Genomic DNA, 25,318 nt, shown 5'->3' with positions numbered 1-25,318 from the left:
ATTATTTTAACAAAGCTTTTAGTATAAATTCTTGCATAAATCTCTTTCTCCCTTTTCTCCAAAGTACTGTGAAGTAGTTTGGCAATGTGGTTTTGACTCAGATACAAAAATGGATTTGACCCCTACAAATGCTAAGTATAAAGAATGCATTATTTGACTTTTGAGTGACAATATTAAACAATATATTATTGTATGTTTATAAGAAGAATCTGAAGGCTAAAAGGTCTACTTCAAAAACAATTACTTCTTTATTGTTTTAAAGTCAAGGTTAATGTGATCTCAGTGAATTTAAATGGTTTCTTTTTAGTGAATATAATCATGTATGAAATAATTTTAAAACAAGAAGATGAAAACCATTTTTAAGTCAGAATTTCACAAAAGATTAAAAACCTTAGAAAATGTATTTAAAAAAAACCATTACATTGAAAATGGTATGTCCCCCCACCTCTTTCAACTCTTGAACATTATGTACCTTTTTAGATATGTGGGTCTAAAATACTATAGTATGTGGGTGCCATTTATCATAAAGTGATGTGTCTTCCAAATAAGAATGACCCTCTGCAGAAAAAGATCACATTATGTATTGATGCCACATTGGGAGGCTCTGCCTCCAAGCTGTCAGGAAAACTAATAAACCAGCTAATGCAGTACACTGCCAGCATTATTAGCTTTGAGTACAAATGTTAAGGACACTTCAGCATAGTAAGTAAAGGAATTATCATTTGTTTTTAATCCTTTTTTTTTCTAAAATAGGAAATTGAAGGAAATAATAATCTAATCAATGTAGATTAGACTAGAAAATTATGCCAGAATAAACTACAACAGACATCTTTGCATTCAATGGTAAATTAAACAAATGTACCAGTTGGAAGTTTTATAACTTTAGCAGATATTTTAAGCTGAGTTGGCAATTTTAATAACGTCACAAAACAACAAAAGTCCAATACTTTTAAGGCTCTGAGTAACTCCATTTCTCACTGAAGTCAGCAGGAAGTAATGACACTCAAAACATTTACAAATTCCATTTCTAGTACAAAGGTAGCAGCATGAACCCCTAAAAAAGGATTATTTTTATACCTATAACCACAGAAGTTTCATGCAAGTTCTACATAATTCTGTCTTACAGTTTGAATGAATGCATGCAAATTTACAAATTTGCTTGTTTAGATCTGATTCTGGTTTAAAAAAACCCTTCCTTTAATTCTAGGTTAAAGTTTAACTCTTCAATAATCATGCTAAGCTGGTCAATAACATTAATTCTTGGATCAGATTTACTGATACTCCACAGCAAATTTGTAATGGTTCAGTGCAAAGAAGTCATAAAGCTGATTCATTAAGTTCCTGAGGATTCCCTATAGAACCGCTGTAATGGTGTATATTTTGGGCTTGTGCCCAGAGAAAGTTCCCTCATAAAATGGGGTTAGTCAAAGATCTCTTGCTGCCAGAATAAGCCTATAGGCTGTGAGCAAAAGCACAAAAATAACCTTAACGTGGGTGACATTATATTCATGGCTGGACTGAACTACAGCCAAATCTCTTCTGAAAAAATGAGACAGGCATTCAGTTACCCCTCAGGCTCAGCAAAACAAGGTTAGCACATCCTGTCACGTAAGTAGATGTGATCATTTTATGTATTCTTTTAAATTATGTGGGAGCTTAAAAGAATTGAAATGGCAAAATATGCTTGTCATGATGAATGTAAGATTTAATTTAAAAAACCTAATAAGGTGTCCATAATGCCTTTAACTCTTAATAGTGCAATAGCTGCTGGTTGTACTTTATCCTCAAAACTATAAGATCACAATTTTCATTCATTAATATCTTAAAAAACAATCTTACTATTTTTTGAAACATAACTATAAAAGATCTTATCACTTCTGGCTTCATTGATTTACAGTTTCACTTCACAGATTTCAAAGAGCTTTTTATTTGCTTTCATTTCCTTTCATGTCCTTCAATATTTCCATTGGCAGATCTGAGAACATTAGTCTGGTGGCTTTTATTTTCCTTTATCCAGTGCTTTAATTTTTTTATGTTATTTTTCATTTGGGTTTTTGTCATCTGTCCCAGTTCAGAGTGTCCAACTTTGACTATATTTTAGCTTTTTTTTCCTAATTTATTAATCATTCCTACTCCTAACATTTTATACATATACACAAAAATTTACAGACGAACATAAACATAGAAATAAATTTATAATAATTTCTATAGATTTTAATTAGGTTCTACTAGTCATATATATGAGATAGCAGACTCACTCTGACTACCTTTATTTCTGTTATACATCTGAGCTAAAACTTTAAATTCCACCTGTAATCATGGAGAAAGGTAAACACTTCCACAGAATTACTGTTTAATTTAAGTTAAATTGTCAAGGAATAACACTCAATACAAGCAAAAATCAGGTTTTTAAAGTATTGTCTTAAGTATTCCCTTCCTTGCAAAACTAGCCTTGTGATTAATTTTCCCAATTTACAAGGCACGTATTAATATTTGAAAAGAATTTTCCCTTCTGAATTGGAATACATTCACTTGTTTCCTTGATAGAACAGCTCATACAAGTTCCTTGCTCTCAGCTGACAGTCTGGAAATTTCTTGTGAATAAAGGAGTATTTTATTGCTTTGAAGTGTTATTTGCAATTGGTGACTGATGCTTCTTTTTTTGTGTTTTTGGTTGTTTTAGTTTTTATTTTTTTAGGGTTTTTTTCCCAGATGTTAAACTGAGTTTTGATTCAGCTCTCACTGGCCTATACTTTGAATGAAAGTTCTAATTACTGTGAATTTTAAAAACCCTTCTGGTGTGTCAGTTTCAAAGCTATGAAGCACAGAAAAAGTGTTATCATCTTCCTTGTTTCTTGTTCTTGTTCTTTTCTTATTCAAAAGGGAGATTGTTTAGAAGAGGGGAAGCTAGAGTATTCAAAATAGCTTCAGATGGTGGCGTATATCAACAACCAAGTGCGTGGAAGAGATGTGCTGCCAAATCAGATGTTCTGTTCTTAGAATACTAAAATCTGCTGAAAATGTTGCAGTAGCATTGATAATATTCTGGGGAACTGGAAAGTTCCACTAACTAACCACGTAAACTTGTACAGAGATTGTGCTATTGGATCAAACTATTGAATTAATAGCCCAACAGTAACAGGTTGTAATCCAAGGAAGTGGACTAAAACCAAGTGACCATAAATGTAAATTTCAAAAATAAATTTATTTGTTAATACTGGATAGTTTATAGCTGCAATTTGTCCACATTAACACAACCAGGCTTGCTATTTCATTTGTTAGACAAGAGGTGAGGTTTGTGTGCTTGAGACAAATGCCCAGCCTCAGAGCAGCAAGGGGCTCTGGGCTCAGCCTCTTGTTTTCCTCTTGAAGGACTGTGAATAGGTAATTTTTAGGAATTGGAGCACGAAATGGAGAAGAAACAAACAATTTTTCTTGTGTATTAAATAATTATATATGTACTCCTCTGGGATAAATAATGGTATATATTTTCTTATGAAAATGTGTACAATGTTGAAATATCCTAGATAAACTAATATTCTCAAAACCAAATCTATCTGTCCTTTTTACTTTTCCTGCTTAGAAACGTGGAACAAGCTTGGAAGTGCAGTGGTGTGGCTTTTCACTGTACTGTGGATACATTGTTCTTTATCTTGTCAGTATCATGTGTTTCATTAAGTTACATTAATCCCTGTTTCTGAGCCATTCTGTTGTGTTCTACTAAATAATTTCTCAATTTCTCCCTATAAAAACTGAACTAAAAGCACATATTTTCATTACCTTGGAAAGAAATTTGATTTTGAAACAGAAATAACTGATCTTGAATTTGGTAAGGCTCTTTGATTGTAGAAGGAACAAACTCTTTCTTATGTCCAAATGTAAATTGCTCTCTACCTGACAGTGATGAAGACAGGGCCTTTTCCTTCCTATCATCTCACAGTAGTGATATACTGTTATTAACTCTTAGCTAAAAGTGATTTTACTCTGAAACAGATGAAACTCAGAGGTCCCGTCTGCTTTTGGTAATGTTGTTCCATAATTATTCAAGTAAGGTTTCTTGTGACTGTTGAGGAATACATTCAGTGCCGGTAGGTCGGGCTGCAGCTGCAGTTCGAGGTGCAGGCTGAGCTCCGGGCGTTGCAGCCCCATCCAAGAGGCTGTGAGCTGCTGACCCTTTGCAGAACAGAGGGTGCAGGGGCCACAGGCCCGGCCAGGTGACCAGGAACTCGGGGACACTCAGCTGGAAGACCCCAGACTGTACATGCACCAATTGTGAGGGTATGAAAGCCCAGGAGTCCTTTGGTCAGGGTCTGTCCTCAGAGGCACCAGCTTGGCCTGCTATTCTGTGATTGCACCATGATTAAATTATTTTAGGCATCCAGATGTCTGAGGTTCTGCTGTGGAAATAAATCCAGGGGTTGAGCCAGTATGGAAACCTGGTCTGACTGTGTGAGAGTGGGCTGTGTAGGACATCGTGATGGGCACTTGTCATCTCCCTGAAGCTGCCCATGGTCTTTGGTTCCAGAAGTGACAGTCTAAGGTGCTGGGAGTGTGACAGCCAGAGGGGCTTCTGGATGGTCAGACAGGGAATATTCCTTAACACAGTATCATCTAAAATTACAGTGAGCTTTTAGGACCCAAATAATTTATGCTCTATATGCTTTCATTGGTGGGAATCTTGACAGGTAGAAATAGGATCTCCAACCCAACACAATGAATCTGCTGGTAGAGTTGGTTTGTTCCCGTTCTATAGAAGTGCTCTCTGACCATACATATTTATTACTTAATATGTGAGCTGGTCTAGGATCCTTCTGATTTTCACTTCATTTATAAACCTTAAGCCAATCTGCAGATCCCTTGCTCTTTGAGGTAAAAAGCTTCCTGCTAATCCTTTTGGTGGTCTTCTTTCACATTGTAGTGGATTTGTTATGATATTTCCCAATGAACTTTTATAGAATGATAGGCACCATCTCAACAATTGCAATGATTTTTTGAGAAATTAAACTTTGCGTTGATCTTAACTTTATGAACATTTAACATTTAATATTAGCATTTAATTAAGCTTTCTTTGTTTTAAGCTGTTTTGAAGAAAGGAGGGAATGAAGTCAGGCCACTCTTTTTAACTTGCAAATAGCAATTAGATACCTCCTGTAGTTCAAGAAAAAGCAGCTGGTATTTTGAAGACAGTGTGCCTTTGACTCAAGGAGAAATTGAAATTTTGCTGATAATACCTCACAGGTAAGTTCAGCACATGGAAGCCAGAGATGTCTTGCAAATGTGAAACTAGGTAACATTTGTCATGGTACGTCTCATTCTAGTTCAATTTGTTGTATTTAGTGTTATACATCACTGTAGATGTTTTTGAGCTAAAAAGTAATGCATAATAATTTGAAATTATTTGGGAAAGGATTTTACAGTAAAAACTGTTTTCTTTTGTCATACAATGTTAGACAATATGAAAATTTGAAGTACATTAATGATGAAAAACCAGTATTGTATTTCCTGCCTCTCAGGCATTCATATTTTCCAGGTAGAGTAGAGCCTTAGAACACCTTAAAGGAATATTTGCTTCAGGCATTTCTCATGTTATTTTCTTCTGTTTGACAGTGAACCATTCAAAGCCTGAATGTCATGAAAATAATAAATATTGTAATTATTTACAATTTTTATATCCTTTCTTTTGCATTTGGAAAGCATAACTGACTATATTATAGATTGTGAACTGAAAAGCAGTGACTAAAGCCAATAAAAGCAAACTCAAAATATAAAGTCCAGTTTTTTACCTAAACTTTTCTGGAACTAAACACTCAACCAATCTTGAATGAAAACATGAATAGGTTTTCTGCTTTAAAAAACATAGGAAGATAAAATTAATGGCAAAACTGTTCCTTAAGAATGCTCAGACAGGCAGGAAAATTTACTGACATATTTTCATCCTAAAAAATATTTATTAGAAGGCATATGTTTATATATTAAAAGCAATAACAAAACAAATTAGAGAAAAATATATGACCTGGACATTTTGAGTTAGATTTTAAAGTTGATTGCTGATTATTTCTCAGAGAGAAAAGCAAAATCAGTATTGCATATTAATCAGATAATGTGTGCTAGATTATTTTGCTCTGTTATTTTTAAAAGGGAAGGAAAAAGACTTCAAATTTGAGTAAGGAGGAACATCCCTTATATTTTCAGTCAACCTGAATGTAAATTACCTGCTTTGCTGGATGCTATGACATGGTAAGGCTCTCTGATTTTTTAAATTAAGCATAATTGCAAATACAATGCAGCATTTTGAATATAATTACAAAACAGGGGAGTGTAGGCTTGAAAAAATATAATAATCTCAAAACACAAGAGGATTGATTTGGTATTATGCTGTCAAGGGAACTCAAAAACTAAATGGCTGTAAAGAAAATATAAATGTAGATGTATTTGGCTAAAAGATTGATCTGTTGGGATAGTAAAGGAATATCTGCTTTTTTAGGATTATTTAGCCTATTGGATTTTAGGAAATAAATTAGGAAAACAAAGAGGGGTTTTTGTTTATTTGTTTTTTCTAAATTGAGAGATAAGCTGAGACAGAAAAATAATGCAAAACCACAAATTAAAAAGAATTATTTATTGCAATAGGGGGGAAAAGTATTGAATGATATTGTGTCTTTATTTGAAGAACTGGTAGTCACTCTAAAGAGAAAATGTGAAGAACGTAAAAACTAAAAGAGAATAAGAGATGACAGTTTGACTATGAATCTGCAGTTAGGCCTACACCACACAAACAATAATGTTCCTCATAAAACTACTACTAATAAATTCTTTTGCATACAGCATTTTGTTCCCATACAGTGCAAATCCACAGGTAAAATACTGCTGAGGATCCTATGACGGTTGCAAACAGAATAATAGTGATAAATCAAAAGAAACCAAGAAATAAATTGCAACACGGTCATGAATTTTTGCAGAGATATAATTGAGCATAGGCGGGAAGAAGACATGAATAATCCAATATTTATAATTAATTAGGGTTACTGATTAATACTTCTTCTGTGATTCCATGAAAGTCTAATGCCAATTTTTTTGCTCTACGAAGACATGATTATCATATCAAACAGCTTAATGGAGAAGAGGCTAGTCATTGTATAGACAGTGGATAGATGGTGGGAGAAGAGAAACTTCCAGAAATGAAAAACAATTAATGTCTTAATGATAAGATACATTTCTGAAAATAATGATATTTCATTAAAAAAAAAAATAGATGGTGCAGAAATCTTTTATGACTGGCGGTGTCTTTGAAGTGGTAAGGACTCCAAAAGAAACTGCAGCATATATTTGAAGATTCTCTATACAGACTGCTCAAAATTCCAATAACAGGAGGTAAGAAAGAGAAAGGGAATATTATTAGGAAGATGAAATGAATGAATGATTAGATTATTATCATACAAATGGCTAGGTATCTCTATAATACTTGTAGGTACTTTTAAAAACTCAATACCTCATATCCAATCAGTATTTCAAATATTAATCAGAGGAAGGACCTGTAACTGATTCCCTTTCACTCAAGAAGGCTCATTACAGAGCTTGATTGTAATATTGGAACTGCCACTGAGATGTACCAGACTAAAATCTGAAGTGTCTTGTCTGCTAGAGCAAGAAATCAAAGCTTGTGATTTCATTAATTCATGTTATTAATTTTTTGTTCTAATTGCAAGTGGTTTTTGCACTAGAAATATAAACATAAGGGGGAATATTTTAATGTTAGAAGTAGATTTTGTAAAAATACGCTCCCTCTCAAATGATTAAAACATTTTAAAGATTGTAGCAAATATTTAAAGTAATTAACTCTTTGCTATGAGGTCAGCTTATTATTTTGGAAACTTAGTAAAAGAGACTAAGGACTGCTGGTTCAAAACATTTTGGGTGCATTTGGGGGGAAAGGACAGGTCAGGCCGTGCCCTGGTGAGGTGATGCTCTGTTCTGCACACGCCACGTTCTCCAGGCCTGCACCCCATCCCTGCAGTGGTCACCAGTCCCTGGCACAGCAGGGGCAATGCTCCACACCTGCCCCTGGAGCCCCTGTCCCAGCTCCTGAGTGGCCAAATGACCAAAGCCCCACCTGGGGGCAGGGCCCAGGAAAGCCAAAGGGTGCTTAAGGCAAAGCATGAAGTGAAGATCTCTTGATCCCATCTCCTCATGTAATTTCTGCCAGTAAAACACCACTAGAACCAGGATTGGTAGCTATACTTGTTCTTTTCTGTATCTTTTCTCTCTTTCTTCTTCTAATTCCCTCTTCTCAGAGTTTTGAGTAGCATAAAATCGAACAGGCTTGAAGTTTGCTAAATTGAATGTGCCAAATTAATGCTTTGTGAAATTCTTTATGTTGACTGAATGCTGCTCTAAACTTTTTACAAGGTTCTCAAATGTCCTGAAGTTGAAGTTTTTTGTTGTTTTGACCTTTGGAGGATATCTTGTCTGTATTTCTCCTGTGCATCTAACTCAGAGTACATAAAAAACCATAAGCCTTTTTAAGAGGCTTGAAAAGTGACGTTTTGAGGCCTTACAGCCATTCTTGGCACAAGACCAGAGAACTGGTGGGTTTATATTTTATGTGTATTTGTGCAATGTTTTTTTCAATATAAGGATTATATAAGGATTCCTAGGAATAGAGAGGATTCCACTCTCCTTGTCAAATGCCATAATAACAAGGGCACAGATATTTTTCTTTTTAGCTTCCTTCATCCCAGCTTCAACTCCTTTTCAGAATAATGTCTCATCTGAATAGGAAGACTAGACAACCGTTTACACAAAAATTTCTCTTTGCTAGAACCTGAAGGCTGGCACACGGGGTAGGGCTGGGACGGAATTAGCTTTCCCCACAGCAGTGTTTAGAGTGCTGTGCTGTGTAGCCAGGATGGTACTGATATCACACCTCTGTTTGAGAGGAGTGGGAGCAGTGTGTGAGTGAGTGTGAGTGTGTGAGCAGTGCTCATACAGCATCAAGGTTATTTCTTCTGTCACTCCTCACCCCTGCTTCAAAGGCCAGGAGGCTGGGGATGAGCAAGAGCTGGGAGGAGACATAGCCAGGATTGCTGGCCCAAACAGACCAAGAGGTTATTCTGTCACGTGATGTTGTTCTCCGAAACAAAAGCTAAGTAAAAAGAGGAGGAGGGAGTACACCTGTAGTTAAGGTGTTCATATTCAAAAGCAACTGCTACACATCCTGAGGCCCTATTTCCCAAGGAGTGATTGGTTGGCAAGTAGAGAATATATATTTTTGTTTTCCTTTGCTTCCATGTCTGTCCTTCACCTTTCTTCATTAGGCTGACTTTATTTTGATGCACAAATTTTTCTTTTTCTTTTTTCCTCCTGTCCTGAAGAAGAGAGAATTTATAAAGTGGATTTGTGGACACCTGGTGGCTGGCGATCCAAGGGCCCACCACAGTCCTTTTTGGTGGCTGAGGTAAGGCACTTGAAAATTTGAGAGGAGGACAGTAATTGAGAGAGGTTACAGGCACAGTATGGATCAACCATTGCAAATGACAGAATAATTGGATTTTTCTGTGCTTGTGTGTGATTATGATGAAGAGGCAAGGGGTGAAATGCGTGCAACTAGTCACTCTTTGTTGGTGTCATGATGTTGTTTTAACTTGGGTGTAGGAAACTATTTTTGCTAAGTATATATAATAGCCATGTCAAGGTTTTTGGTAGTGCAGAGGTTACAAGAGTGGCTCTTGTGAATAGATACCAGAAGCTGCTCCCATGTCAGGGTAAGTTCCATCTGGCTCCAAAACAGCACCACTACTGGCAAAAGATGAGCCCATCAACAGTGCTGGTATAGTGCTGCAATAATTCTGGGACAATATTTAGAAAGGGTGAAAAAAGGTGTGAGCAGTAATAAAATTAGAGAGAAATAGTTCTGCCAACACCAAGGTCAGGGAAGAAGCTTGGGAAGAGATGCTGCAAGAGTCAGAGCAGATATTCCCCTGAAGCTCATGGAGCAGCCCATGATAAGGCAGGTTGTTCACCGGCCATACATGGAGGTCCATGGTGGAGCAGATCCCCATCTGCAGCCCATGGACAATCACACACTGGAGCAGATGTGTGTGCACAAAGGACACAGTGATCCCATGGAGATGTCACACCAGAGCAGGTTTTCATACATGGCCTGGGAGCCCAGCAAGGACCTACACCAGAACACTTTGTTCCTGAAGGACTCTACTCCTTGGAAAGAATCCATGTTGGCATTCTTCATGAAGAGCGGCATTCTGTGGGAAGGATTTATGTTGGCAAAGTTTGTGGAGAACTGTCTCCCATGGGTGGGATGCCATTCTGGAGCAGGGAAAGGATGTGAAAAGGAAGAAGCAGCAAAAGAAAAAAAGTGAGATGTGATCATAAGTCCCATTCCTAGTCCTTGCCAAAGTGCTCAGGGAGGAGGGAAGAGGTAGATGAGTCAGGAGTGAGGATGATACTGGTAAGACGGGGGTGGAGGGAATTTGGGTTTTGTTTTGTTCTTATTTTGCACTGTCTAAAATAAAATCCTGCCGATTCTATCTTAGCTACTTTACCCCACAGGTTCATATATATAGATATACTTAGATGAGTTGCCATTAGACAAAGTATGACTGTGCATATGCAAATACTGACAGCACACTTTGCAAAGAGTAAAGGTGTAAGAACACATGAGAAATATACCTCATGGTTTGTGATTTCATGTGTTGAACCAGATCTTCACATTCTTTAAATCAGTTCATAAAAGACTATGTAGAAATCTTTGGACTTCTCTGACTCACTGCTCAGAGAAGTGCCTTACACCTGCCTTAATCACACCAGTGGTTCATGACCAATTGAAAGGCCAAACTGCATGACAACTCAATCTACTCTTCACAGTTATTTTAACATGTTAGCAAGAATATTATTCTAACTTTAGTAAATGGATGAGAAATAACAAAAATGTCTTCAGCTTTCTACAGAAAAAAGTAAGAACAATACATATGTGTTACAATAATGCATTCAAGCTTTTTTTTTATATGGAGTAGACTATACAACTGCCATACTGTAAGAATAAAAATTATGTGAAGGAATTAGAAATAAATAGGTGTTAAAAAAGGTATCACAACTTATATGTCAGTGAGAAACAGAAGAGGATTTCAGGCTGCAACTAAGGAAACTAAATGTGGGATACAGGATGCAACTGACGCAATCCACTGTGGGGATTGAATTGTGAGGTTTAAATTCTGTATCATGGCAGAGGCTTACAGCAATCCCATAGTGTTCAGCTCAGAAGAGCCATAGGGGCCACTATTCCCATAAAAATAATCCCTAGGTCATAACTATTGTGCAGAAACAATATCTGAATATTCAGTTTAAAGTTCTATAGTAGCAATTCCATTGAAAGACCAAGAATATTAGCCTGATAGTATACATTTTATGTAGCACCATTTTGAACGTCAGTTGAATTTTGGGTTTTCATGGCCAGGTTTTGGTAGTGGGAAGGTTACAGGGTGACTTCTGTGAGAAGCTTGACAGAAGGCTCTGGAATGGACACACCACTGGCCAAGGCTGGGCCAACCAGAAATGGTGGCAACACTTCTGTAATAACATATTTAAGAAAAAGAAAAAAGTTGTTTTGCAGTTGTAATTTCATCCAGAGAAGATGCAATTGGAGTGAGAATATGTGAGAGGAACAGCCCTGCAGACACTAAGGTCAGTGGAGAAGGAGGGGGAAGAGATGCTCCATGTGCCAAAACAGACCATGGTGAAGCAGCTGTGCCCCTGTAGCCCATGGAGATCCATGGGGAAGCAGAGATCCACCTGTAGGCCTTGGAGGAGATCCCTGCCAAGGCAGATGGATGCCTGAGAGTGGGCTATGAACCTGGGGGATATTGAGGAGGTTCCTGGCAGGGACCTGCAGACCTATGGAGAGAGAAGTTCACACTGCAGCAGGTTTCCTGATAGGACTTGTGATCAAGTAAGAAACCCACACTGGAGCAGCCTGTCCCTGAAGGACTGCTGGAAGAGTGACCACATTGCAGAAGTTTGTGAAGAACTGTTGCCTATGGGATGGACTGAAGTTGAAGAAGTCCATGGAGGACTGTCCCTGCTGGGAAGGACTGCATGCTAGAGCAGGAGGAGGACTCTTCTCCATGGGCAGGAGCAACCTGTGATAAGCCAACCATAGCTCCCATTTCCCACCTCCCTGTGCCACTGGGGGAGGAAGTAAAGCTTGAGAAGGCAGGAGGGGTGAGGGGAAGGTGGTTTTAAGATTTATTTTACTTCTCATTATCCTGCTTTGGTTTTGTTAGCAATAAATTCAATTAATATTGCCAATTCAGGTCTGTTTTGCCTGTGATGGTTTTTGGTGAGTGATCTCTCACGGATCTTATCTGAACCCATGAACCTTTTGTTTCATTTTCCCTACTCTGTCCAGTTGTAAAGGGGAGTAATAGAGTGACTTCAGTAGGTAGCTGACATCCACCCTGGGTCAACCCACTACACTAATCTAGAACATTTTGACCTGGATATGAAATCAAAAGTTCTTACATGTTTGCAAACTCAGCAATTCTGGCAGTTGTAGAATTGTTCACTATTTATCCCAGTACTGAGTGAAGATCTCACAGAATTAGCAGCACCTATAACTTATGTTATCTGCAGTGTGATATTGCACTTCATTGTAAATTCATTGTTGGCTGTGATTTTGTTGCCACTGCTAATGTTGCCTTTCGCATTTTGTTCAATAGTTGGTAAGGCTCTGTCTCTAAAAGAACATTGTAATCTTGCAACAGATACAGAAAACCCCCAAAAAACAAATCAATAAACAAAACTAAAAATGTTGCTTGCTTCACTTTGTCTTAGTCCCTGATTGACTTAAAATTCAATGGACTCATCACATCTCAGAGTGGACAAGCACTACAACTGCTGCAGCAAAGTGGAATGCTACAACCATGTCAGTGGTGTGGCATAGATTTACAAAGGTAATGATTTACATCACTTTTCTGTCACTGCAAGATTAGAACCGACATTAACCTAATGAAGCTCCTGCATTCTTCAGAAATACTTGGAGGCACCTCATCATGGTCTGCTACTGTTCAGCATTTTGTCAATCCATGATGCTTTACAATGTATCATTCCTGGTATGTCTAACTGTTGTGCTTTGTCACTAGATTATTTGAGAATGAAGAATCTCTGACAGCTTGTGTTCCATCACCATCAAAAATGAAATTTACTATTTTTGCTTCCACACAAGAACCTGGGAGTTCTCATCTTGTATTGTCATCCTTATTTCTCTTATATACGTACTAGCACTGAGGCAGAGAAAAACAGCTACAGAGAGCATAGGAGGGAAAAGATAGGAAAGGAGTCACAAATGCAGTTAGTACTTCCTGCATGGCTGAAAAACTTACTTATCTTAAAAGAAAGGCATACTGAATTAAAAGACACAAAACTTTCATCTTTACTTTTAGAATTAGGACTCATATTTCCCTATTCTCTGATGGTTACAGCTTCCGAGTCATAGAATCACGGACTTGGTAATCCACATGAGTGCCTTCCCACTCAGGCGTGTTCTAACTCCTCACCCCGTGCCAGACAGCCCAAGTGTCACACCATGTGCCTGAGTCTTGTCCAGGCACAAGAACTCTTGAACTCAGACAGGCTGGTGCTGTAATCACTTCCATGCGAAGCTTGTTCCAGTGCTTAACCACCTTCTGGGTGGAAAATCTTTTCCTGCTATCCAGCCTAAACCTCCCCTGACTCAGCGTCATGCCATTTTTGAGTCCAGTCACTCATCACTAGGGAGAAGAGGTGCACCTGACCTTACTCTTCCCCTCATGAGGAAGCTGTAGACCATGGTGAGCTCTTCCCTCAGTCTCCTCCAGGTTGAACAGACCAAGTGACCTCAGCTGCTCCTCATAAGTCTTCCCCTCCAGACCCTTCACCTTCCTTGTGGCCATTCTTTGGGTGCTCTCTTATAGTTTATTGTCTCTCTCATATTGTGGTGTCTAAAACTGCACACAGTACTCAAACTGAGGCTGCCCCAGTGCAGAGCAGAGTGGGATAACCACCTCCTTTACCCAGCAGATGATGCACCCCATCCCTAGGCTTTTAAAAGCAGAGAGGAAAATAAAGCAAGACAAAATGCAACTGGTGTAAAGACTACGGCCTTTTGCCCTTTCTTTCTTTGCATACCATTTCAGAATTAAAAGGGAGGAAGGGAGCAGATGTATTTCAATTTTACCTGCAAAGACAGATGTTTCAGTACTGAGTACTCTAGCATCTCAAAATAATGCACATAAGAGGAGCAGCAAAGAAAAGAGAGGGATATCTAAACAGAACGTTCATGAAAACATATCATGAATAAGAGTATAATTGCTATCTTTGTTTCTATGAAAGTAAATATCTCAGACTTATGGCATTTTCTCCCTCTTGCCCTGCACTTCTGGCATCTAGAGGCTGCCATTAACACTAGGTTAGAAGAATAGCTGTGAGAAGTCTTGGTGAAAGGAAAAAAAGTGAGTTGCTGAGGGAGACGAAGCAGAAATAACACAAAGTGACACAGGAGATTGTAGCTTGTCGCAGCATATGTTGCAATTGAGATGACCACCATGCACAGAGTATCACCATACAATTTCAGAAAGTTCCAACCCATACAAAGTAACACCAAACCTCTCCAGAAGGCTTCAAGCATTGGCCCTTCTTCTTCTTAAGCCCAACCATTTGTACTCCAGATTGTTCATGCATGGCACCTGTGTGCCCTCTGCTCCCTTTCATGACGGATCAGTGCCCTGGACACTCCATGTCTCATTACCTTCAATAATGCTCACCTGCTTTTCACAGCTGTAGCCCATTAGGGACGAGGCTCAGCCACAGCCCCATTCCCAATTACCACAAATTGTGTACCTAAAGTAGTGCTTGCAGCTAAAAGAACCCTCTGTCACCATTGGCTGCTTCAGACTGCAGCTTCATTCTGACTTTCAAGATGCAGAGGTCTTAAGGAACTAGAGGAAATTGTGAGGATTGCATTCATGAAGTTATAGTGTAAGGTGAAAAGATGGTGAAGCTGGAACAGGAACTGAGAAAGGAATAATACAGAGTATACAAGTTCCAAATCTCAAAATAACATGTTTTTTGTTATTAGAGAGTGGCACTGTATTCAGGTGGGAAAGAAGCAAGGAAAACTATGAAAGCCAAGTGTAAAAAAGTGTAACAGCAATCAGTTTCTAGAAAGACTATAACTAAGTTCCTGTCTTTACAGCGATACTTTAAAATTCCTATTAACAGGTCATAATTTCTGTTTCAGAATATTTTCCTTTAAAAAGGAAAAGAGATTTTTCTATTTCCTGCCCACACATTTGCCCCCTCCCACCCCCCCCCCCCTGCACCCCACCAAAAAAGATACTTTAATAGGAAACTAAGAATTGACATGTTCTAAGCATGTATACTTGAAAAGGAGCTATTGCAGTAATCATTGAAGGTACTGGTTACTCAAGGTAGTAATTGTCCCATTGTGTCTCCTGCGTGCTGAAAACAGGAGCAGGCCCATGAGTTCCAGAGTTAACAATGGGCTTAGGAAGGAGGGAGAGAGGATGATGTGGGAGTATGGGCAGTCAAACCATAATTCTGCCCTACCATGAATCCCAGCAATGCTATACTGTCGTGAATAATAAATACTCCATCTGAGTCCATATTAAATGAAGAGTTTTGTCCCTGTCAGGCAAGAGAAAGGTACTGAGACAAAACATAGTCTAGGAAAGCAGAAGATCTTTATCTACGTGGACGAACTGTGTGTCCAGCATACTCATATTAAAGATAAGTTTTACATTTAAAATAAGTAGTCTGTGACTAAAATGAAAGTCTAGGAAGATTACAAAGGGGTTTGAAAACATTGACTTGTGCCAAATGTCTCTTAGGATAAATAACTATTTTGATAATTTCTTTAAGTGGAGCATTTCAATGTCAGTGTGTTCCCTTTCAAGATGGAACAGAACATTTTGATTGCTCAATTTGAAATTATTTTCTTCTGTGGAATGTCCTTCACAATATGTAAAAGAGCAGAATTAGATGTAATTTATCATCTTCTACCTAAATGCATTCTTTTTTATTAACAATAATTACTTAACATACATCTGTGAAAGTCCAATAAAATTTTGGGCACCTTTGAAATTTGACAGAGAAAAAAATGTGAACCCACTGAGTTTTTTAAAAACAGGAAAACCATCTTCTGTTTGTTTCAAATGTATAAAAAATACTGGTACAATAATCCAGAGAATTTATTTATAGCCCTTATATTTTCCAGTTTTCAAGGAACACCATGGAGTCTAGTCAGTTCTCCAAGCTTTTGGTCTGAGAGCAAGAAAGATTAGTTTCCAAGAGCTACCCAGAAAAATAAAAACACTAAAATAAAAACACATCCTCAGGGAGCAAGAGTTCTGGCACAAAATCTATCCTGGGGCAATCAACTGCGTAAATGTAGCTAAGTATGTGCCATCTGTGAAGGAATTTGTCCAGTGAAATCAGCAGCAGTTCTCTTACAAAACACGCATTTGCTTCAGGATGTGATTCTATGCAGGTAAATTCAGGATATCTAAAGCTGTTGCCAGCCTGTTATCTTGAAATGTCTGAAATGGAGACTGCATTTTGTGCGGCAGGGTTTACCGCAGAGAAGCTTCTCGATGTTTATTCCAGCGTTCAAGTGACTTGTTTACCCCTGAACAGATGGTCATTCAACCACAGCATACATCAGCTGACACCTTTATTGCCCTAATAAGGATCAGGAAGAATCACTAACAGGTTTCTATCTTGTTAGCACAGTGGGATGTGCAGGCTACAGCACAACGCTGCTAAGTGCCAGAGGTATCAAACTAGATGGATCCACCAGGAGTGCGGCAAACTGATCTGCCTTGTTGTGTTGTCAGAGCCCTGGTCTTCTTTGCATTGGTATTGGATATTTTTTACAAGGCTTTTGTTTCTCTCCTAACAGGTTTACTGATCTGCAGCATTTCCTGATTTTTCCTTGCTTTTACAGAGTTATATAATATATGTAGCTCAACCAGGGGCCACAAAAGCTGTGGGAAAGAGTATTCACTGCTTGAATGGGATTTGTTCTTTGAATTACACCAAAAACAAGGATTGTGAGGCTTGTGGAATGGGTATAGGTGTCATTGCAATGGGAGCTGCCAGGCCCCTGGGAGAAGGGAACAACAGTTCTTTGTGTCACAGTGTGGGAGTGTACAATGGGGTTGTAATCTGTAGCTGTGGTTGCAGGGAAAGGGAGAAAGGTGCACCCCCAGAATTAAGAAGAAGACCTCAGGCTGAGGGGTCTGCAGCTGCTGTGGGCATCCCACCACTCCTGGTGCACACAACACCAGAAGGAAGGTCAGGGTTCATGGTAGAACCCTTTACACTCTGCCATTTGTAGCTCCATCTATATGGTGTATTTCTTGGATCCAGAACAAAACTTGGGGCATCGTGTTCAGCTTTTCAGAATGTATTAAATGTTGCAGTGGTTGGAGCTAGCCTACAGCTGCCCCAAAGAAACAAAATGCTAGAATACCTGTGTGAGGATGCTTGGTCACCATTTTAATTTGTTTTACTGTAAAAAATTACCCTCTATTGGTTCACATTACCTGTTTGTGCAAAAGTACTCCTTTTCCAGTAGCAATGGTTGATGCACAGCAGACTTCCAAAACTAATAAAAATATTTGGCTTAATACATTTGATAGTCTTTTTCTCTTAAGTACACAAAAGCAAAAGGTTTTAGAAGAAAATGCAAGCAAATTAATCCATCTCTTCTCTACAAAAGATCTGACCAGAGCTACATACACACTGTTGGCATCGTGCTTGCTTTCTGCCCAAAGACATCCAGCAGTTCCCTTGACCATTTTCACATACTGCATTTCTAGCATCCATGTTTGTAGAAATGATTCAGCAAATATAAAGTAATATGTACGTTCTGGCAATGTACATGTCTGAAACTCTCTAAATATTTATTTTTATGATTATTCACTGTAATTAAGTCCATTCAAAAGTAATTGGGTCAGACAAATCCTGTTTGCTGTGTAGTAAACTGCTCAGCTAAAAAAGCAGGTACAGTACAGCCTGGGTCCTGTTTCTTTCTTCTGTCATCTGGAAAATGTCTCAGCTCTGAAAGTACACCACTGAAGATATTTTTTTGTCTGGCACATCTGTCAAAATACAATTTGATTATTATTTTCCTTTTTTATTCTTATTAAAGCAATAATCAAAATACAAGGAAAACAAATTATGGTAACTGTGAGAGTAAGATTTCCCTCACAGGTAAAATCTGCCCCAGAGGAATTCCAAGCACTGAAACTGTTTTAAGATTACTGTATGCATCAAAGGGGAGTATTTAGTGCTTTTAACAATAAAGCTATATTCCAGAAATAATTATATAACTTATAAATAAGGAAAACCATCATTATCACCAGTAGTGACAATAGAGTAGATTCTCCTAAAAACAAATTCTCCTAAAAAGATTGGCATTTATCCAATCCATATAACTTGAACTTCAGTCAAAAGTACTGTGCTTCAATCCCACATTGCTGCTGCCACAGGGATGGTCTGGAGCTGGGGTAGTAAGGCACAGACAGCAGCACACTTCAATTTACACCAGTTTAGGGGATGCTAATCTGATGCTGACATCTCCTTGAATTTTGATGGCACTATTTGAGTGACGTGACCCTAGGAAGCTTTCTGCATGTGTAAGATACTGAAAAGGCAGAGCATTGTAAAATTTAATAACAGTAATGATATTTTTGAATTATTATTGCTGAAAAAAATCAGAACTTGAATTAACAGATTTCAGTTTCAATATATTGTGCTACATCTTCATGACTGCCCCTTCTTAAAAAGAAAAAAGTTGTGCTTTCATCCATTTATTTGATTTTACAGAAGTCCACCCCATATTTCTGATGTGCATTTATGAGTTGCAAACAGCTATGCTTTTATTCCTTCAACTGCTAGTAAAATCACACTTCTGGGAATTACTGACATCAGTACTTGATTTTCCATAAAAATACACAGAGTTTTTATTTTTGCAGCGTTACTCAAAAGAGAAAATCTCTTTTCCAAGCCCTGCTAGCCCATTTGCATTAAAATTATTCTGCATGCATATAGACATGCACATTTTAAGATGTATTTCTTACTTTTCATTAATGTAATTTATTGAAAGAATGTATATTTTACACAAAGAGGATCCTCAGATAAAAATGTATTTTTGTGCTTTTTCCCATCAAAGCAACATACCCACTGTTATGAAATACATTATTTTTGCAGAATATGTGCATGGGGCTGACATGCTGGATACAGTTTCTATAGAAGATCGGTGTCTTTATGAAAAATGAGTTTTAGGGCATCTGAGATGAGCCTAGAAACTATATTTAGATAACTGAATCAGATCTCTAGGTGTATTTTTAAGTAACTTCAATGTCACTGATAATATTTGGATTTCCAGATCAAAAATTATTTTCTAATTTTTGAATTAGCAATTAACAGTCGACAGAAATTAATTCAAGTATCCAGTAACAGTCCAACCTCCAAAAATCTTCACAAAGTTGAGGATACTGCACGGGCCTTATGGGAGGTCTGAGCAAGGGAGAGGACAAAGATAATAAAGCCAGTCTCTTCTTTCTACCAGTTGCCAATTTGATAAATATCTCTTGGAGCTGGTGTTAGGTGTCAGGCGAAGCATCTGAAGTGGGCAAAAAGTAATACATCATATAAATAAAATGAAACTCTCAGCATCTGACAAAAAATGCCTGCAGTGCAATACTTTCCAGTCATAACTGATTCTTTTAGTAGAGAAAGGAAACATACTGAAAGACTTTTAGCCCTTCACCTTGCCACAGAAAATAAAAATGGCTTCATTCATGATAGAAAAACACTGGCATATGAAATATAAATTTTCTCTCAAAAAAGTATAATTTTTAATGCAAAAAGAAAGGCGGAAAGCAGCTGTAGGATTGTTTAGTATTCCAAACTGACTTGCCCACTTCAGAATGTCTGTTCTAAGTGAATATTTAGTAGTGCAGCTGGCATTGTTACTGATTGAAGAACTCCACTTATCACATTGAGCATCTTACTATACTGGAAAAAAATCTCTCACAGCTTCCTACTCAATTTATCCATCATCTGAGCTCAAATTTCTTATTTGTTTACTTTTCTTTTCCTCTTTTGGGTTTTTTCTTTTGTTTTCCTTTCCTCCCTTGATCTCCTCCAATCCTGTTTTCTTGCCCCCTCTAATTTTCTTCTCCCTCTACTTTAACTTCTCCCTCTGTGACCTTCTCACTCTTCCCTTTTCTCTTCCTTCCCTTTAATTTTTAACAAGTCTGAATATTTACCTTCCAAATAACAAAAGAAGAATTAAAAAAACAGCTATGGAAAAGACTTAATTAAATTATATCCATTAAATTATAGAAAATGTTCTAATAAGAGAAGCCATATGCAATGGTTTAAGGGCTAAGATGTAATTATTGTGGGCAAAAAACCTCATCATTAAATCAAACTCTGAAGTTGTAGCTACTGCAACATGGACTTCAACAAAAAGTGGTAATTTTAATACATTTGAAAATAAGGTATTTTGCTTAGCACTAAGGTATGATGGTGATGGAAGCAGGAGAACAGAATATATAAATCCAGAAGAAGAAGCAAAGTCTGAATTTTCAGAATATTAAATAACTTTCTCCAAAAGGTGACATTAGAAAGGGCATAAGGGGAAAATATTTGTTAAATCTGTGTCAGAATGGGTTTTTACATGCTCAGTTAGTTGTGCATCATATTCTACTTGCTCTGCTGTGTTTAGATGCCCAAGAGTTCCAGAATTATGCTCTCTTTTTAGCCCAAATCATGCTGGAAATATCATTTGTACTTACACTGAGTCATAAAAATAAGCAACTAAATAAGAATATCAGCAACAGCCCTATCAGCAGATACATGTCCTGTAAAGGTAAAAGATGTGTACAGTACAGCATCCTTCACTTTAACCCTTTAATTTCAGATAGAGATTTTCTCAATTTAAATAGTTTTTGTACATCAATATTCCTGTCTCTTCACCAGATTCAGTTATAAGTCTTATTTTATTAGAAATGGTATGTCTTGACTCCTTCATGAAGGAGAGAACATATTTAAAAATAATCTCCATAGTAAACACACATGACACACTCTAGAAATAGAAAAAAAAAAGTAAAATTGTCCTGCTTCTTCCCTTTTCCTTTATTTTTGTCCTTTTCTTTTGTTAAACAAAGTATGCTTAGCTAGCTGTATGCTCACCCCTCTTGCTTTATTGTGGAAGTTTTCATATCATGCTTTGCCTTAGGCCATTTTTATTTTAACTTAAGAGTGGAAATAATAAAAGGACCAAAAATGCAGAGTATTACTAAGCCCTCATTGCTGCTGAAGATAATCCAGAGGCAACCTAAAGAAAAGTATTTGGCAACTCAGCAAAAATACCTCCTTTTTTGCATGATAATATATTATTTTTGTACAGTACATTTGACTTCAATATCATTATTTCATAAGTTGTAATAATATATTAAACAGGTAAATACAGGAAAAATGCAACTTTAATGTATCCAAACCCCATCAATAAACATTCGCTAGGATATTCTATTTGAATGTCAAACAAGCAAACATTGCTTTAAAAAATGAGAGGTAGCAAAAGCAATATCTTCCCCAGAGAAATCAGCAAAAATACTTCTGTGTCATCACCTACACTTAGACGCAATTGCTAAAACCCCAGATCCTTTACAAGGGACTTGAGGTACTTTCTGTGTCCAGCCTCTTGGACAGTATTGCATTCTGTTCTGGATAATAGTGCAGTAACAGGCACAATAAAACTTTGATTTTAGGAGTGTTTCTGGCAGCTACCTTTCAAATGCTCTTAATTATTATTAAACCTCTCAATCTTAATGTAGAAAAGACGCATTTATCAACAGTCTATCCATTTTCTCAGATAATATTCTTCTTTTGTGAAGTGGAATCATGGAACGTAAAAAGCAAGATCAATTGCTATTTTGGTATGAATTACTTTAAGTAGATCCTACTTTTCCTAAATCTGTGGGCTGTACTTTCATTTCTACAGGAACAATTTCATTTTAGTAGTGGCTGTCTAATCAATGCAAATTCCAAATTTAAAGGATGGTTAGAATCAGAAGGGAAATACATATAAAAATAAATGTGTAGTGTTCATGGAGCCTTCGTGTAGCCCTTTCTGTTTGTTTACTTTTCTGTTGCTTAATTTTGAAGGTGAGTAGGTGTGTCTTTTCTGGATGCTTCATTATATGAGTCATCTTCATTAGTGAATTAAATTTTGTACTGTGGTGTGAAAACCAGGACTTCCTTTCAGACAAAAGTAGAATATTGGTTACATCTTGTCTCTAAATTACACAGCTATGTGCTTTTGAAAGCAGAATTCTAATCTAAAATCCATTCATTGTGTGAGTAGATCTGTGCTTTAATTGCTATAACAATACATATGCTGCACTAACTTAGAGGCAGAAATTCCCATGGACAAAAGTGTATTTTGCTTCAGGGTGAGACTGGAATGTAAACAATTTAAATTCCTTATATTCTTGTATTTCTGTTTTCTATTCTTATGTTTTGTTTTCCATTTCTGCCAGGTTTGTCTGTGCACTTTTCATAGTCATCTTGAAAAATCAACACTGTAACAAAAGAAATAATTTTTTCCACACCAAAGAGAAATGTCCCTTGCATTTTGTGAAGTTATTTCATATAGTATTTTGAATCTAGAGAGTAGAATAATAAAACACAGATTACTGTGTTTTATTATTTACAAAGTTTACTTTTCAGAAGCTAATGAACTCAATAAATCAGAACCCTTAATCTCAGAAGCCAGACAGTATTGCTGCCAGTGACAACCCACTTGTGGGGAGACAGTATTGCTGGTTGTTCTCCTGGGCACTCAGCACCCACAGGCTGTGACCTCCCTGCAGAATGACAGTAACTACGTGGTCAGTCCACTATGACCCTGCCTCAGGGTGCTCAGCAAAGGTGGCCCTGGGGATGCCCAGTGAACAGAAATGGCTGCAGCACAGGTGGGTGCTGGGTTGGCAGGATGGCTCCAGAGGACAAAGTGGCACTGGAGAAGATGACTCTGCCCAGGAAAGCCACTACCCTGTCTGTGTGCTCAGGCAGGGCAGCGACAGGGAGGTGCTGAGAGCTACTGGAGCATGCTGTGGTCTGCATGGTAGAGGACAAAGCTTCCCTGGGGACAGAAATCCAGACTGGCCTGAGCATGCTGCAGCACAGCTGTCCATCAGCAGCAGTCTGCTCTGGGGGGAGAGCAAAATACAGCTTTCAATCCACCAGTACACAGCAGGGACACTGAAATACCTGCTGCTCCAGTAACTGGAAATCTTGACCATTTAACCCATTGTGGGGGTCAGAAGTGAACTCTCATCAGCATTTTCTTCTCTCAGAACATTTCTTTCCCTCCAGAGCAATAAAAGCAGGAGTAAGACATCCAGAAGGGGCTGTGGATGTGGAAGGAGTAGTATAAATTCAGCCCACATTCTTCCAGAGACCAGGCCATAATTCTGAGTGGCTCATACCTCTTTTGTTTGTCGGTTTTTATTTTCCAGCAGCTCTGTGGTGACAGTTCAATTCCACCAGGAAGATCAAGGGACACTCAGTGTCACTGCACAGCAACATGACTCACAGGAGCCCGACCATATTTTGGCTTGCTGCCTGTCCTCACCAGGTGCCTGCAAAATCTCTCAGTCATATCTCAGTGGCACAGCCTTCTGCTGCTGCATGCCATCAATCCCAGCCCCAGACACGGAGAGAACCCAAGGAGCACAGCTGGAACACGAGAGCCTGTACCAGCCATGGGCCTGGAGGTACACAGGTGAACCTGAATGATGCTCCTGCATTTTGGCACAGGTGGGCAGGGCTCTGTGAGGGCAGGCTGGGGGCAGAGCAGTAGGGAGAGGTACAGGCAGGGTGAGCAGTGTCAGAGTAGGGTGCAGGCTTTGCTGACAGGGCTGCTTCAGTGTGGGGTTTGGAGCAAAGAGAGGAAAAAAAAGGCCAGACAAGGGATGTGACGCCCTGGAAGATGCCCAGAGAAGCTGCCAATACTCTATCCCTGGCCATGTTCAGGTGAGGTTGGATGGAGCTTTGAGCTTCCTGATCTGATGGAAGGTGTCCCTGCCCATGGCAGAGAGGTTGAAACTAGTGATCTTTAAGGTCCCTTCCAGCCCAACCCATAATTCTGTGATCCTAAATAGGAATAAAGTAGCCTGCACTGAAATTCTGTCTGCTGTAGGTACCAATGGTAACTGACATACATCTGCATAAGTGTAAATTTGACGTCATGTACTAATGAAACACAGCAATAAGCAACCTGGTTGCCTTCAGATCCTTTGACTGGTGGTCGCCCACACTGAATAGATGGTGTTTAAATTGTAAACTAAAGCCCTCTGATACACAGAAAAATCCACTGTAACTTATTTTTCCAGAATAATTTCTTTCATAATAGTATTTATCTTTAGAAAAAAAAAATCCACTAGCAAATAGCAGTTTTCCGATTAAATGACAGGTTAAAAATAACTTGTCCTCTGTTACATTAGAACAGTGAAAACTGAAGAAAGCAGTAGAACTCGAGATTTTATAACTAAAATATAAGTGAGAGTTTTAAAGATATAACTGCTCTGTAAGAAAAAAAATGTCACAGTTTTCCTCACTTTAAAGATTTGTAAAAATTTTTACAAATTAAGAAAATGAAAAGTCTGTTGAAAACTCCAGTCTCTCCTAAATGCCAGAAAAAAAGAAAAAAACAAAACAGTTTCTAATAATTTCTAGAATTTAACAGTACTCTTTTAGGCCTAGTTGGGTAACAAGCTACTGTCAGACAGACAGCTGAGATAAGTGGACTCTAATTGGGAAAGATAGATATGCACCTCCAAAGGCAATTACAAGATCCTAAAACTGACCTCTAAATTTGATCTAAATTTGATGAGTCATTCTTAAAGCACTTCCTTTGACTATAAATAAAAGCATAGGTAAATAACTTGGGTTTAGGAACCTGAGACATTTCAAATGAGAAAAATTAATGATGTCCTTAAACAGATATCATATGTGAAGTTTAGACTGTTAAAAAGATAAAAATATGTATAATCCTAAGTGAGAAACTTAGCTTGTAAAATGCTTTTGTTTATGTATCACTTAGAGTAAGTTAACTTTGATCTAAAAAATTTTTATCTGCTTACTTTCTCTCAAAATTTAAAGTATGTAATCTAATTCTCCTAGGGAAAAAAAACCCTACTTTGAGCAGAAAAAAATGTATAGACTTCAC

This window comes from Ammospiza caudacuta, chromosome 2 (genome assembly GCF_027887145.1).
Source record: "Ammospiza caudacuta isolate bAmmCau1 chromosome 2, bAmmCau1.pri, whole genome shotgun sequence".
In the NCBI taxonomy this organism is placed as follows: Eukaryota; Metazoa; Chordata; class Aves; order Passeriformes; family Passerellidae; genus Ammospiza; species Ammospiza caudacuta.
This window is presented reverse-complemented; position numbering follows the sequence as displayed.